This window comes from Rattus norvegicus, chromosome 20, assembly GCF_036323735.1.
Source record: "Rattus norvegicus strain BN/NHsdMcwi chromosome 20, GRCr8, whole genome shotgun sequence".
Taxonomy (NCBI): domain Eukaryota; kingdom Metazoa; phylum Chordata; class Mammalia; order Rodentia; family Muridae; genus Rattus; species Rattus norvegicus.
The window spans coordinates 40567422-40581901 of record NC_086038.1 but is presented as its reverse complement, the minus strand read 5'-3'; positions in this window follow the sequence as shown (position 1 = coordinate 40581901).

The window sequence follows — 14480 nt, the reverse complement described above, 5'->3', positions numbered from 1 at the left end:
TCTGAACATCATGTGCCCTCTCAAGTGTCTGTTTTCAGCAAAACATCACATGCCCTCTAATAAGACAGCTTGCAAAAACATTGTAAGACACTACTGAGTTGTTAAAAAAATCAGAAATTTCCATGTCAAGCTTAATCTTTAGTACCACAGTTGAAACAAAACAAAACAAAACAAAAAACAGGGCATAGTGATCCACAAATATGCCATATAAATCACTTTGGAATATACTATTCACAAATATGCCATATAAATCACTTTGGAATATACTATTCAAACCCAAATAATAATGAACAATCAATTATTTTGTTATTAGGCTTGGTTGTGCCAGTAACTCCATGGAAGACACACAAACAAGATGTTCTGGTTCCCCAAAGAAACCGTGAGAAAGAAGATATGCTCAGTGATAGTTATTTAGGCAGTCCTCTGTTAGTAGACAGTCCTCACACATTGCACCACTAGGTTTTATCTAAACCTGGTTCAAGGGCTTTGTTATTATGGAATTTTATTAACTTTTAAGACAAAATATAGCAAAATATAAATGCTCGTGTTGGAGAAGGCTGCATTTGGTTGTGGTTCTACCCTAATATTGCATCAACATTTAACCTCTAACCATTGCTCATATAAACTAAAAACCATCTTAAAGGCAAGTAGGATCCATGAAAAGCGATATTCAATTTAGATCCATTCTCTTCTTTTTTAGGACTGAGTTTTGTTCAGAAATTACGTGACCATTCTTGGATCATGAGTAAAGTGTGTGGAATGTGTTGGTGACTGCTTCCATAAACCTTAAGTGTGTGCCTGGTGTTGGCAGTGCTTTTCCCAGTTTGACAGAAATGGCTCAGGCTTTGGAAATCTGAGAATTTAATTTCACCCAGCTTGTCATGACTCAAGTACATTGCTCCCTGATAGACTTGATGCATATATATCTCTAGACCTTGAAAACACACTGGTCATTGTTACTGTCTGTCTGCTCTTTGTTTAGACAACTTCAATAACAACAACAAAAATATCCACTGGTTCACTGGGTTAAAGTAATGCTTCTTTCTTTCTTTCTTCCTTCCTTCCTTTCTTTCTTTCTTTCTTCCTTTCTTTCTTTCTTTCTTTCTTTCTTTCTTTCTTTCTCTCTTTTATTCAGACTATAAGTTTTGTGCTGATTGGCAAGAAGGTTTTATGCATTGAGTCATTCGGTGACCCAGTTGTCAATGACTTCATTCACATAAAGCTTAGGATTACAAGGGCTGAGCAAAAAGTGTACCCGTGCAGTGGCCCTTAAGTAAAGTAGGCCCTGATAGTGACTAAATTAAATAAAATATGGATTCTTAATTTTCTCCACAAAAAGCAAGTGACAAGTTTGCATCTCATTGAAGGAAAGATGGACCTGAAATCGTATCACATAATCAGAAGAGACCTGGTCATTTCTACTCTAGTCTAGACTCACACTGCAAGAGTCAGCTATAAGAAAGAGAAAGCATGAAAGCCAAGCACACTTAGGAAGAACCAAACCATGCTCTGATGATAGATATGAAAAAAGGTGAAAGAATATCAGCATTAAGTTGTGGCGGACCCTCCAGTGTAAGGGAATGTCAGGTGGGGGGCAGGAAGGGGGTGGTTGGGGAGGGGAACACCCTTATAAAAGAAGGAGAGGGGGGATGGGATAAGGGGCTTATGTCCGGGAAACTGGGAAAGGGAATAACATTTGAAATGTAAATAAAAAAATACTCAAAAAAAAAAAGATGGGGTGTGTTCAAGGACTTGGGATATATATACTGAATAACATCCTCTCTCATGCAAAGAAATAAGAATTTACTCCATACTTGATCCAGTACAAACATTTGCTCCCTCATTGATGATGCATTTTGAAGCTATTGGAAAAGGGTTGTCTTCCTACAAGAAACCAAGAATACATAAGGCAGATGTAGTTTAGTTTTTTGTACTTGTGGGTCCAGGTATTTGTAAATCTTGTAGGTATTTGTGTCTTACTTTGGTAGGTGTCATGTTGACAATTCACTAGCTGCTACCACTTTCTACATATTTTATGATTGCATTTCTCACAGTGATTCTAGTTTCATTGTCTTCATATAGAGTATGAAATGAAAATATTGAGAAACAAAAGAGCTTCTCTAGGTAGCAGATAGACAGTGGGAAGAGATTGATTTAAACACCTATTTGGTACACTGAATCCTAATGTTTTACTGTAAACTGTTTGAAACCTTGGTGGAATTGTAGAGCAGGAAGGGGGCTGATGGTAAGTTACTGAATTCAATATTTTATGAGGCATTTTCATTATATTAGGTATTAGGTTTGCTAGAAATATATACAAAGGCAGCCAACTGGCATAGATTTGCTCTTTCCTTGAAAAGTAATGATGTATCTTGATGCTATTGAGAAATAATAGCCTTCCAACAAGAAACCTAGAATACACTAGGACAATGAAGGCCAGCCTCAGTGTTTTTCCTTAGATATTTCCAGGCCTTGCTACTCAAGAGCACCTGAATAGACCTGAGCTTTGAGGAAGAATTCAGCCTATATACTTTTTAAGATCTGTAACCAGACCTATATTGATGCTAGAGAAAATGTGTACTAAAAATGGTAATAAGCTTTTGGGATAGTGCCCGCTCCCGTTGTTGGAGACCTACATGAAGACCAGGCTGCATAGCTGCTATATGTGTGTGAGAAAGCCTAGGTTCATCTTGTGTATGTTTTTTGATTAGTGATTCAGATTCTGCCAGCATGAGGAGTTACAAAATAGAGCCCCCACCTGTGCAGAGGAGAAGGGGAGGGGGATTGGGTGAGAATTGAGGAAGGGGGTGACTGGGAAGAGTGCAGTGAGTGGGATGTAAAAGAAAAAGTATAAAATAAAATTTAAAAAAGTTCAAAAGTGTAATAAACAAATGTTTCAATGTGCTCAGCGTTGTTTTTAAATTGTGAATGACTATCCTACATACATCTTGGTAGTATCCCTGAATGTAGTAGCAAGCTGGAGTTATCACAGAGAAAGAAGCCTCCCTTGAGGAATTGCCTACATGAGATCCAGCTGTAAGGCATTTTCTCAGTTAGTGATCAAGAGGAGGGGGTCCCTGGTGGCTGATACCATCCCTGGGCTGGTAGTCTTGGGTTCTATAAGAAAGTTTATCACCATGCACAAAGCTTAAGTCCAAGTGGATCAAGGACCTCCACATCAAACCAGATACACTCAAACTAATAGAAGAAAAAGTGGGGAAACATCTCGAACACATGGGCACTGGAGAAATTTTCCTGAACAAAACGCCAATGGCTTATTCTCTAAGATCAAGAATTGACAAATGGGATCTCATAAAACTGCAAAGCTTCTGTAAGGCAAAGGACACTGTTGTTAGGACAAAGCGACAACCAACAGATTGGGAAAAGATCTTTACCAATCCTACAACAGATAGCAGGCTTATATCCAAAATATACAAAGAACTCAAGAAGTTAGACTGCAGGGAGACAAGAAACCCTATTAAAAAATGGGGTTCAGAACTAAACAAAGAATTCACAGCTGAGGAATGTCGAATGGCTGAGAAGCACCTAAAGAAATGTTCAACATCTTTAGTCATAAGGGCAATGCAAATCAAAACAACCCTGAGATTTCACCTCACACCAGTGAGAATGGCTAAGATCAAAAACTCAGGTGACAGCAAATGCTGGCGAGGATGTGGAGAAAGAGGAATGCTCCTCCATTTTTGGTGGGATTGCAGGCTGGTACAACCATTCTGGAAATCAGTCTGGAGGTTCCTCAGAAAATTGAACATTGAACTACCTGAGGACCCAGCTATACCTCTCTTAGGCATATACCCAAAAGATGTCCCAACATATAACAAAGACACATGCTCCATTATGTTCATAGCAGCCTTATTTATGATAGCCAGAAGCTGGAAAGAACCCAGATGCCCTTCAACAAAGGAATGGATACAGAAAATGTGGTACATCTACACAATGGAATATTACTCAGCTATCAAAAGCAATGACTTTATGAAATTCATAGCCAAATGGATGGAACTGGAAAATATCATCCTGAGTGAGGTAACCCAATCACAGAAAAACACACATGGTATGCATTCATTGATAAGTGGCTATTAGCCCAAATGCTTGAATTACCTTAGATGCACAGAACACATGAAACTCAAGAAGGATGACCAAAATGTGAAGCCTTCACTCCTTCTTTAAAGGAGGAACAAGAATACCCTTGGCAGGGAGTAGGGAGGCGAAGTTTAGAACAGAGGCAGAAGGAACACCCATTCAGATCCTGCCCCACATGTGGCTGATACATATACAGTCACCAAACTAGATAAGATGGATGAAGCAAAGAAGTGCAGGCTGACAGGAACCGGGTATAGGTCTCTCCTGAGAGAAACAGCCAGAATACAGCAAATACATAGTCAAATGCCAGCAGCAAACCACTGAACTGAGAACAGGACCCCCGTTGAAGTAATCTTAGAAGCGACTGAAAGAACTTGAAGGGGCTTGAGACCCCATATGAACAACAATACCAACCAACCAGAGCTTCCAGTGACTAAGCCACTACCCAAAGACTATACATGGACTGACCCTGGACTCTGACCTCATAGGTAGCAATGAATATCCTAGTAAGAGCACCAGTGGAAGGGGAAGCCCTTGGTCCTGCCACGACTGAACCCCCAGTGAATGTGATTTTTGGGGGAAGGGTGGTAATGCGGGGAGGATGGGGAGGGGAACACCCATACAGAAGGGGAGGGGAAGGAGTTAGGGGGATGTTGGCCCTGAAACCTGGAAGGGGAATAACAATCGAAATGTAAATAAGAAATACTCAAGTTAATAAAGGTGAAAAAAAAAAAAAAAGCAGGCTGAGCAAGCCAGGGGAAGCAAGCCAGTAAGTAACATCCCTCCATGGCTTCTGCATCAGATTCTGCTTCCTGACATGTTTGAGTTCCTGTCCTGACTTCCTTTGGTGATGAACAGTAACACGGAATTATAAGCTCAATAAACACTTTCCTCTCTAACTTGCTTCTTGGTCATGATGTTTTGCGCAGGAATAGAAACCTTAACCTAAGACAGTCCTTTTACGTGAGCACACCATAGCATCAGTAATAGTTTCAGACCTCCCTTTGAGCTGAATCCCAACTGGGGACTATCACTGGACCTCCTTTCCCTCAGGCTCTTCTCCATTTTTGTCTCTGTACTTCTCTCAGACAGAAACAATTATGGGTCAGAATTTTTAACTGAGGAATGGTAAACCCATCCCTCCATTTGATGCCATTTTTTTCTACTGGAGGTGGACTCTACAACTTCCCTCTCCCCAATTTAGAGCATTTCCTCCTTTTGAGTCTTGAGAGTATCTCACCTCTCAGGTCCTCCTACCTCCTACCTCCCAAGGCTCCGAATTTCCTGCTGGCCCTCAGGGCTTCCAATACCTAATCATATTCCCCTTTCCCCTCTCTGACCCCTTTCCCACTCAAGTCCTTTACTACCTCCTCCTTCTTGTGATTGTTTTCTTCTCCCTCCAAAGTGGAATTGAGGGGGGCTTTTCAAAATACTTGAGAGAATACTCCCAAAAAAGATGGGAAAGGGGGCCATTTGATTCTCATGAATATGTTATCCTTTTCATAAATATAAAAACTTTTTAAATTCAACAAATCAGAACCAATTGCATTGCTGTTCCGTATTTTTCTCAAGCTCACATTCCTTTGTTTTGCTAAATAAACATCTTCTCAAGCAATCTGAGTCCCCCAGTTGAACCCTTCCTTTTGAAAATACAAAAACCAAGGGGAAGCCATTAACAAGGATACTGACAAAGCTCTCAGTTACTCAGGATTTAAATCCATGTTAAAACAGCTAAAATCTGTTCAAAAAATTTTGTCCCTGGGGCTATCTCTCAGATTGATGGAACATACCTGTTTTCTTAAAACCTGCAGGTTTCTTCAATCATCAGCAAATTAATGCTTTCCAGCCTCTCTCCTCTAACAGCAGCACCAATAATATGAGTTTTCTCAGACAAAAACAGGCATCTATTGATATAAATGATGAAAAGCACCTAAGATGGACATATGGATATCAAGACATATGGAAGTATGATCTTGTTAACCAGAATGACCAGCTTTAAAAAAATGAAAGAAACCCTGAACCTCACCTAATTGTAAACTGCTTAAATATATTGTATCCTCTTCATGTTTGAAAATGTTTCTTTCGGGGACATGAACAAATACATCAGAGACAATGAATTTGATGAAACTAGAAGTGAAAATCCCAAATTCAAAATGTGTATGTATGAAGATATAAAGGGAAAAATGCATGTTGGTGAGTGAATGTAGGAGAAAAAGAACAAAAGTGAACATATATTTGTGACATAGTGCAGTCTTTAATTTGAATATTTAAAATAAAACCAGAATCAAATAAACCATCAACATAGTTCCATAACTCCTAAAGAAATAGAAGCAGTCATTAAAATTCTTTCAACCAAAATAGCCCAGGCTTTGGTGAAGAATTCTATGAGACCATAATAGAAGACCTAATACCAATACTGTCTAAATTAGTTCACAAAATAGAAACAGAAGGAACATTAACTACCCAATTCCTTTTAAAAAGACACAATTATACTTATGCCTAAACAAACAAAGAGAACTTCAGACCAATTTATCTAATGAATATCGATGCAAAAATAGTCAATGAAGTTCTCACAAAACGAATCCAAGAACACTCAACACGATCATCCATCATGATCAAGTAGGCTTCATCCCAGGGATGCAGGGATGGTTCAATATATTGAAATCTATCAATGTAATCCGCTAAACAAACAAACTCAAAGAAAAAAATTACATGATCATCTCATTATGATGCTGAGAAATCATTTGACAAAATTCACCACCCCTTCATATTAAAAGTCATGGAAAGATCAGGAAGTCAAGGCCCATAACTAAACATAGTAAAAGCAATATACAGCAAACCAGTAGCTAACATTAAACTAAATAGATAGAAACTTAGAGCAACCCCACTAGACAAGGCTGCCAACTCACTCCCTATTTATTCAATACATTATTCTAAGTCCTAACCAGTGCAATCAGACAACAAAAGGAGGTCAAAGGGATACAAATTGGAAAGGAAAAGTCAAAATATCACCACATGCAGATGATATGAAAGTATACCTACGTAACCCCAGAAGTTCCACCAGAGAACTACTAGGACTGATAAACAACTTCAGGAAAGTGCCTGCATATAAAATTAACTCAAACAAATCAGTAGCCTTCTTCTACTCAAAGTATAGCAGGCTGAAAAAGAAATTAGGGAAACAGCACCCTTCAAAATAGTCACACATAGAAGAAAATACCTCAGGGTGAGTAAGTGAAAGATCTGTATGACAAAAACTTCAAGTCTTTGAAGAAAGAAATTGAAGAAGATCTCAGAAAATGGAAAGATCTTCCCTGCTCATAGATTGGCAGGATTAATATTGAAAAATGACCACCTTGCCAAAAGCAATCAATGCAATCCAAAAATTCCAACTATATTTTTCATAGAGGTAGAAAGACAAATTTGCAAATTCATTTGGAATAACAAAACCTAGGAGAGCAAAACTGTTCTCAACAATAAAAGAACTTGTGGGGTATATCACTATCCCTGACTTCAGGCTGTATTAAGAGCAATGATGATAAAAAAAACTGTATGATATTGAAATATAGATAGGCAGATGGATCAATGGAATAGAATTGAAGACCCAGAAATGAGCCCACACATCTATGGTCACTTGATCTTTAACAAAGGAGCTAAAACCATTCAGGTGAAAAAGATTGCATTTTCAACAAATGGTACCAGTTCAACTGGTGGTCAGCATGTAGAAGAATGCAGAATGACCCATTCTGCCCTGTTCAAAGCTTAAGTCCAAGTGGATCAAGGCTCTCCATGTAAAACCAGATACACTCAAAGTAACAGAAGAAAAAGTGGTGAAGAGCCATGAACACATGGGTATTGGGAAAGATTTCCTGAAGAGAATACCAATAGTTTATGCTCTAAGATAAAGAGTCAGCAAATGGGATTTCATGAAATTGAAAAGGTTCTGTAAGGCAAAGGACACTGTCATTAGGACAAAGGGCAACCACCAGATTAAGAAAAGATCTTTACAAATCCTTCATCTGATGGAGGGCTAATATACAATATATACAAAGAACTCAAGAAGTTAGACTTCATAGAATCAAATAACCCTATTAAAAATGGAGTATAGAGCTAAACAATGAATTCTCACCTGAGGAATATGGAATGGCTGAGAACCTCCTAAAGAAATGTTCAAAATCCATAGTCACCAGGAAAATGCTAATCAAAACATCCCTGAGAATTTACTTCACATCAGTCAGAATGGCTAAGATAAAAATTCAGGTAACAACAGATTCTGGCAAGGATGTGGATAAAGAGTAACATCCTCCATTGTTGGTGTGATTCAAAGCTGGTGCAACCACTCTGGAAATCAGTCTGGAGGTTCCTTAGAATATTGGACATAGTCGAACCTGAGCACCCAACTATAGGACTCCTGGGCATATACACAAAATATGGTTCTACATATAAGAAGGAAACATGCTCCACTATGTTCATAGCAGTCACATTTATAATAGCCAGAAGCTGGAAAGAGCCCAGATGTCCTTCAGCAGAGGAATGGATACAGAAAATGTGGTATATTTGCACAATGGAATACTCCTCACTTATTAAGAAAATAACTTCATGAAATTCATAGGCAAATGGATGGAACATGAAAATATCTTCCTGAGTGAGGTAATCTAATGACAAAAGAATACACACATGGCATACACTCATCGATAAGTGGATATTAGCCCAAAACCTTGGATTACCCAAGATAAATTCACACACCACTCAAAGTTCAAGAAGAAGAGTGACCAAAGTGTGGATGCCTCAGTCCTTCTTAGAAGGGTGAATAAAAATATTTATACAAGGAAATATGGAGACAAAGTTTGGAGCAGAGACTGAAGGAACATCCACCCAAAGACTTCCTCACTTGGGGATCCATCCCATACACACCCACCAAACCCAGATAATATTGCTGATGCCAAGAAGTGCATTCTGACTGGAGCCTTATTGATGTCTCCTGAGAGGCCCTGCCAGAGCACAACAAATACAGAGGCAATCATTGAACTGAGAACTGGGTCCCCATTGGGAGATTGAAAATATTGAAAGAGCTGAATGGGTTTGCAACCCCTTAAAGACATCAATACCAACCAACCAGAGTTCCCAGGGACTAAACAACTATATATAGAGTACACATGGACAGACCCATGGATCCAGATGCATTTAGCAGAGGATGGCCTTGTTGGGCACCAATGGTAGGAGAAGCCTTTGTTCCTGCCAAGACTGGACCCCCTCAATATAGGGGAATCTCAAGTTGGGGAGGTGGGCAGGGTTGGTTGGATGTGTAGGGACAAGAAGAGGTGGGTGGTTGTGTAGAGAAATGCCATCAAAGAAGAATGGGTTGGAGGGGGATAGGTTTATGGATGGGAATGCAGGAAAGAGATTAACTTTGAAATGTACATAAATTTAAAAAAACCCAATAAAAATAAATGAAAAATAAAAGAAAACCAAGAGCTTAGTTCTATTTACCATGATAAACAACTTCTGGTTTCATAAAGAGAATAAAGCATTTTTAATAATTTCAAGTATCCCAAGAAAAAATTAAAGAATTCATAAAACAGAGCTATTTCCCATGCTCAAGGATTGGAAGAATTAACAGAGTAAAAATTGCCATCCTACAAAAGGCAATCTCCAGAGTCAATGCAATCCCCACCAAAATCCCACCTCAATTTTTCAAAGACATGGAAATAGCAAATCTCAAATTCATCGGCAAAGGCAGAAAAAAAAAAACGGAATAGGGAAAACAATTCTTAAGAATAAAAGAGCTGCTGAGGAAATCACTGTCCATGACCTCAAGATATACTACAGAGAAATAGTGATTAAAAACTGCATGGTATTGGTACGGAGACAGACAGGTTAATAAGTGGAATAGAATTTAAGACCCAGAGATAAAACCACACACTTTTGGACACTTGAGCTTTGACAAAGAAGCCAAAAATATGCAATGGAAAAAAAGAAGGCATCTTCATTAAATGGTGCTGGTCTAACTGTCAGTCTGTATGTAGAAAAATGAAAATAGATCTATATTTGTCAACTTGCACAATGCTCAAGTCAAAGTGGATCTAGGACCTCAACATAAAATCAGAGACACTGAATCTAATAGAAAAGAAAGTGGGAAAGATCCTTGAAATTGTTGGCATAGGGAAAAATTTCCTAAACAGAACTCCAGTGACTCATGCTCCAAGATTAAGAATTCATAAATGGGACCTTGTGAAACTGGAAATCTTCTGTAAGGCAAAGGACACTGTCAATAGGAAAATTGGCAACCTACAGATTAGGAAAAATCTTCATTAACCTCACATCTGATAGAGGGCTAATATCCAAAGTATATAAAGAACTCAAGAAGCTAAGCACCCAAAACCCAGACAACCTAATCAAAAATGGGGTACAGAATTAAACAGAGAATTCATAACAGAGGAATCTAGAAGAGCTGAGAAGCATTGTTCAAAGCAATTTTCAAAGTCCTTAGTGATCAGGGAAATTCAACTCAAAATGACTCTGAGAACAATCAAAATAGCTAAGATCAAAACCTCAGGTGACAGCACATGTTGGAGAGGATGTAGAGAAAGAGAAACATTCCTCCAGTGCTAGTGAGATTGCAAACTGCTATAACCATTCTGTAAATCCATCTGCAGATTCCTTAGAAAATTGGAAATAGATCTACTCTTGGAATAACCCAAATGCTGCCCCACCATGCCACAGAGGCATGTTTTCCACTATGTCATAGCAGCCTTGTTTGTGATAGTCAGAAACTGGTAACAACCCAGATGTCCCACAACAGAAGAATAAATACAGATACATGTGGTTCATTTACACAGTGGAATGCTACTCAACTATTAAGAACAAGGACATCCTGACTTTGCAGGCAAATGAAAGGGACAAAAATTATCATCCTAAGTAAGGTAACTCAGACCCAAAAGGACATGCATGATATGTACTCACTAATAAGCGGTTATTAGCCAAAAAAGTCCACAAAATTCAAAAAGGTTAACAAGCAGAAGGGCCCAAGTGAGGATGCCTAAATTCGGGATAAAGAAGAAAGCAATTAAAGGAGGGGTGAGGGAGGGAAGGACATTGGTAGGAAAGGATACTGTGAGGAAAAGAGGACAAAATCAATAGGTATTAAGTGGGGAAAAGGACCAAAGCCCTTATGGAAAGCAGAATGAAAACAAACCTCAGAACGCAGAAGGTGGGGGGACCCTCTAGAATGTTCCAGAGACCTAGAAGGTGATAGAGTCTCAGGATACAAAGGGAGGGACCTTAGATGAAATGTCCTAAAGTGGGGGGAGGGACATTGTAGAGCTCACCTCCAGTAGAAAGACACGGCATCAAGTGGAGGGATGAGGTTGCCGTACCTCAGTTAAAAATTCGGACTCATAATTGTTCCTTTCTCAAAGAACTGCAGGGACAAAAATGGAGAAGATCCCGAGGTAAAAGAGTTCCAGTGACAGACCCAAATTGGTATCCAGCTCAAGAGGAGGCTCCTGACATTTACTGATGCTCTGTTGTGCGTACAGACAGGAGCCTAGCATGACTGTCTTCTGAGAGATGCCTAACAAGCAGGGGAAAGAGTCACAAGCAGGAGAAGCACTACCCTGTAGAAGGACCAGCAGTCTCAACTACCCTGGACCCCCAAGATCTCTCAGACACTGGGCCACAAACCAGGCAGCATACACCAGTTGATATGATGTCCCCAACACATATGCAGCTGAGGACTTCCTGTTCTGGACTCAGTCTAAGATGTGCCTAACTCTCAAGAGACTGGAGGCCCATGGAGTGGTGAGGTTTGGTAGGGTGGAGGGTGGGTGGATGGGGACGTCCTCATGGAGACAGAGGTGGGTAAAGTATGGGATGTGAAATAGTCAAAGAGTGACCTGGAGGCAGATAAAATCTGGAGTTTAAAAAAGATTAAAGAAAGAAAGGGACATTCTTACTTATGAAATAATAATTGTATTATTGGGTAATAGTCTTTAATTGTAAAGTCCAAATATATTCCTATTTTTAATTGGAAATGGATTGTCAATCAGTGTGAGTAACCAGCCATATTTTAACTATCATTTCCTCAATAATTGTCTTGGCAGAGTGACACGTCTTAAGAGTGATAGTGAGGTTTTAATATCAACATTGCAAAGAATGTAATAACTGCTGCATATCTTTTACCTGAGGATAATTTTAAAGTTTTATTCCAAAATATGTAAAAGGTTGGTCCTAAGTGAAAACAGGGGCAGTATAATTTCAGTCCTAGACAGGATTTTATTACATTTGGTTTGCAATGTAATCAAACACATATATTTTCAACACAATGCACATAATAGTCATCTATTAGCTTGTATAGAAATAGGCCATCAATTAACTATAGATATCTTCTAACTCTGGTTTGAATATGTTAGATTTAAAACATAATATTAGTTCTACAATGTTCAAATCAATGACCATTTTTACACATGGTTAAGTGATTTCAATAGTAAAGTTCTCTCAAGGTTACGCATTGGAAAGCAGATGGGACAATATTTGTTCTTGAGTGTGGTTATTTTATCTTTGAATAGAAAAAGATAATCAAATTATTTCTATGTCAATGCCTTTATACTGTATGACTGTAAAATGATTGTATTCACTTGGCCACTCTCCACAGTTGATAATGGAACTATCTGACTTCTCACCATTAATGAAAGGTTACAGAAAAACAGTTACCTGGGACTGGATTATATTCTTCTTCCTGTTGTCATGGATTTTCTTTTATCGTGTCAGTCTTGTTAGCTTTAAAAATACAATGTGATTACAGCTATGTTTTTATTTGTCTTTCTGGATAACTCAGGCATACCAAGTATGCAGCTGGGAAAATAAACTTTCCACTTTCCATTTCTACTTCAATTAACAACCATATTATAAACTGGCAGACAACTAATGAAAAATAAAGTGTCATGCAAACATAATAGCTCAATTGGAAGGATGGCAATTAAAAGCTTATCAATGGCCACTTTTTAAAAATCATTCTCCGGTGCTTTGAAACCTCTAGAATGTAATTAATATTTCATACATTTCACAGCGTCTAAATGAATTTGTACATTACATCAATGGGAGAAATTAATTAACAATCATCAACAGACTGCCTAAGAATTTCTTGTTTACACACAGATTATTGTCCAACTCAACTCTAGAAAAATAATTACCTGCTATTCACTGGGGAGAATTTTACATTGCTGTGAAGGCAGTAGCATGGATGACTTTCTGAGTGAATTATATTGTTAAACAAACTCATGGGGAGTTGAAAACCCTTGTTCTACATGCAATATCAATTAGGAGAGTTAATGAATATTCTGTTTAGAATACTGGAGAGTAATACACTATGTACAGGGCATGTGTTGCAATAAAAATACGCAGAAGCCTCCCTGTAATAACCTATCATGGCACTGTCATGATTTTTACTCTTCTTTTCAAACTGTAATCAATGAATAGTTATTACTTGTTGCCAAATTTATCTTAATCACTTTACTTTTCTCATAAAACATTGTATATGTAAGCTGAAAACATTATTACTATAAGTAAGTTTAGGACCAGTCAGATTTATATATTGATAAAATTTATAATGTGTTCTTAAATATGTACAAGAAGACAAAGACAGGGTAGAATATAAGCAGCCAGATAGATAGAAACACATGCAAACAGATGATATATAATTATATGGGTGGCTGGAAAAATGATGGACAAGCCTTGCTTTATTAATGAACACTTCCTTATCTGAGAAGCGTAACTGAAGGTACAATAAAAAGAAAACTATAGGTGTTAGTGATACAATTACATCACTTTCTCTGCTCTATTTACAAAAATAAATTTTATTGCCATATGAATGGAAAAATAAACATTATATTCTACAAATTTATTAGTTTTTTATCTTAGTCTTATTCAAATTCTTTGCTTGAACACATGAGCTTAATCTTCAATAGTGAACATCTTCAGCAGATAATTTTAAAATGTAAGACATTTTCTATAGTTTTATAAACATTAATTTTTGTAGAAGTGGGTATAAATCAGATCTTGTGAATTTTGTCTTCCAGTTATACAAAGCATTTCGAAGACACATATAACCTTTAAAAAAACTATATTATCATCTAAAACTTTCCTGTTAAAATATTAAGATTTCTTCTTCTGTGTATGTCTCACAGATAATTGTCAGAGTTAGTAAAGTCTATATACCCTAAGCCTTAGCATATGTGGAAGATTATTTTAAATTGGATTTATAGTATCATTTTAACTTAGTCTAAACTCTCAGTGGCACAAAAATTAAAAATTAATTAAAAGCCAGGTCTAACCAATCAGCTCCTACTAATTTACATGACAGTATAATTAAAGGCATTGGGAGG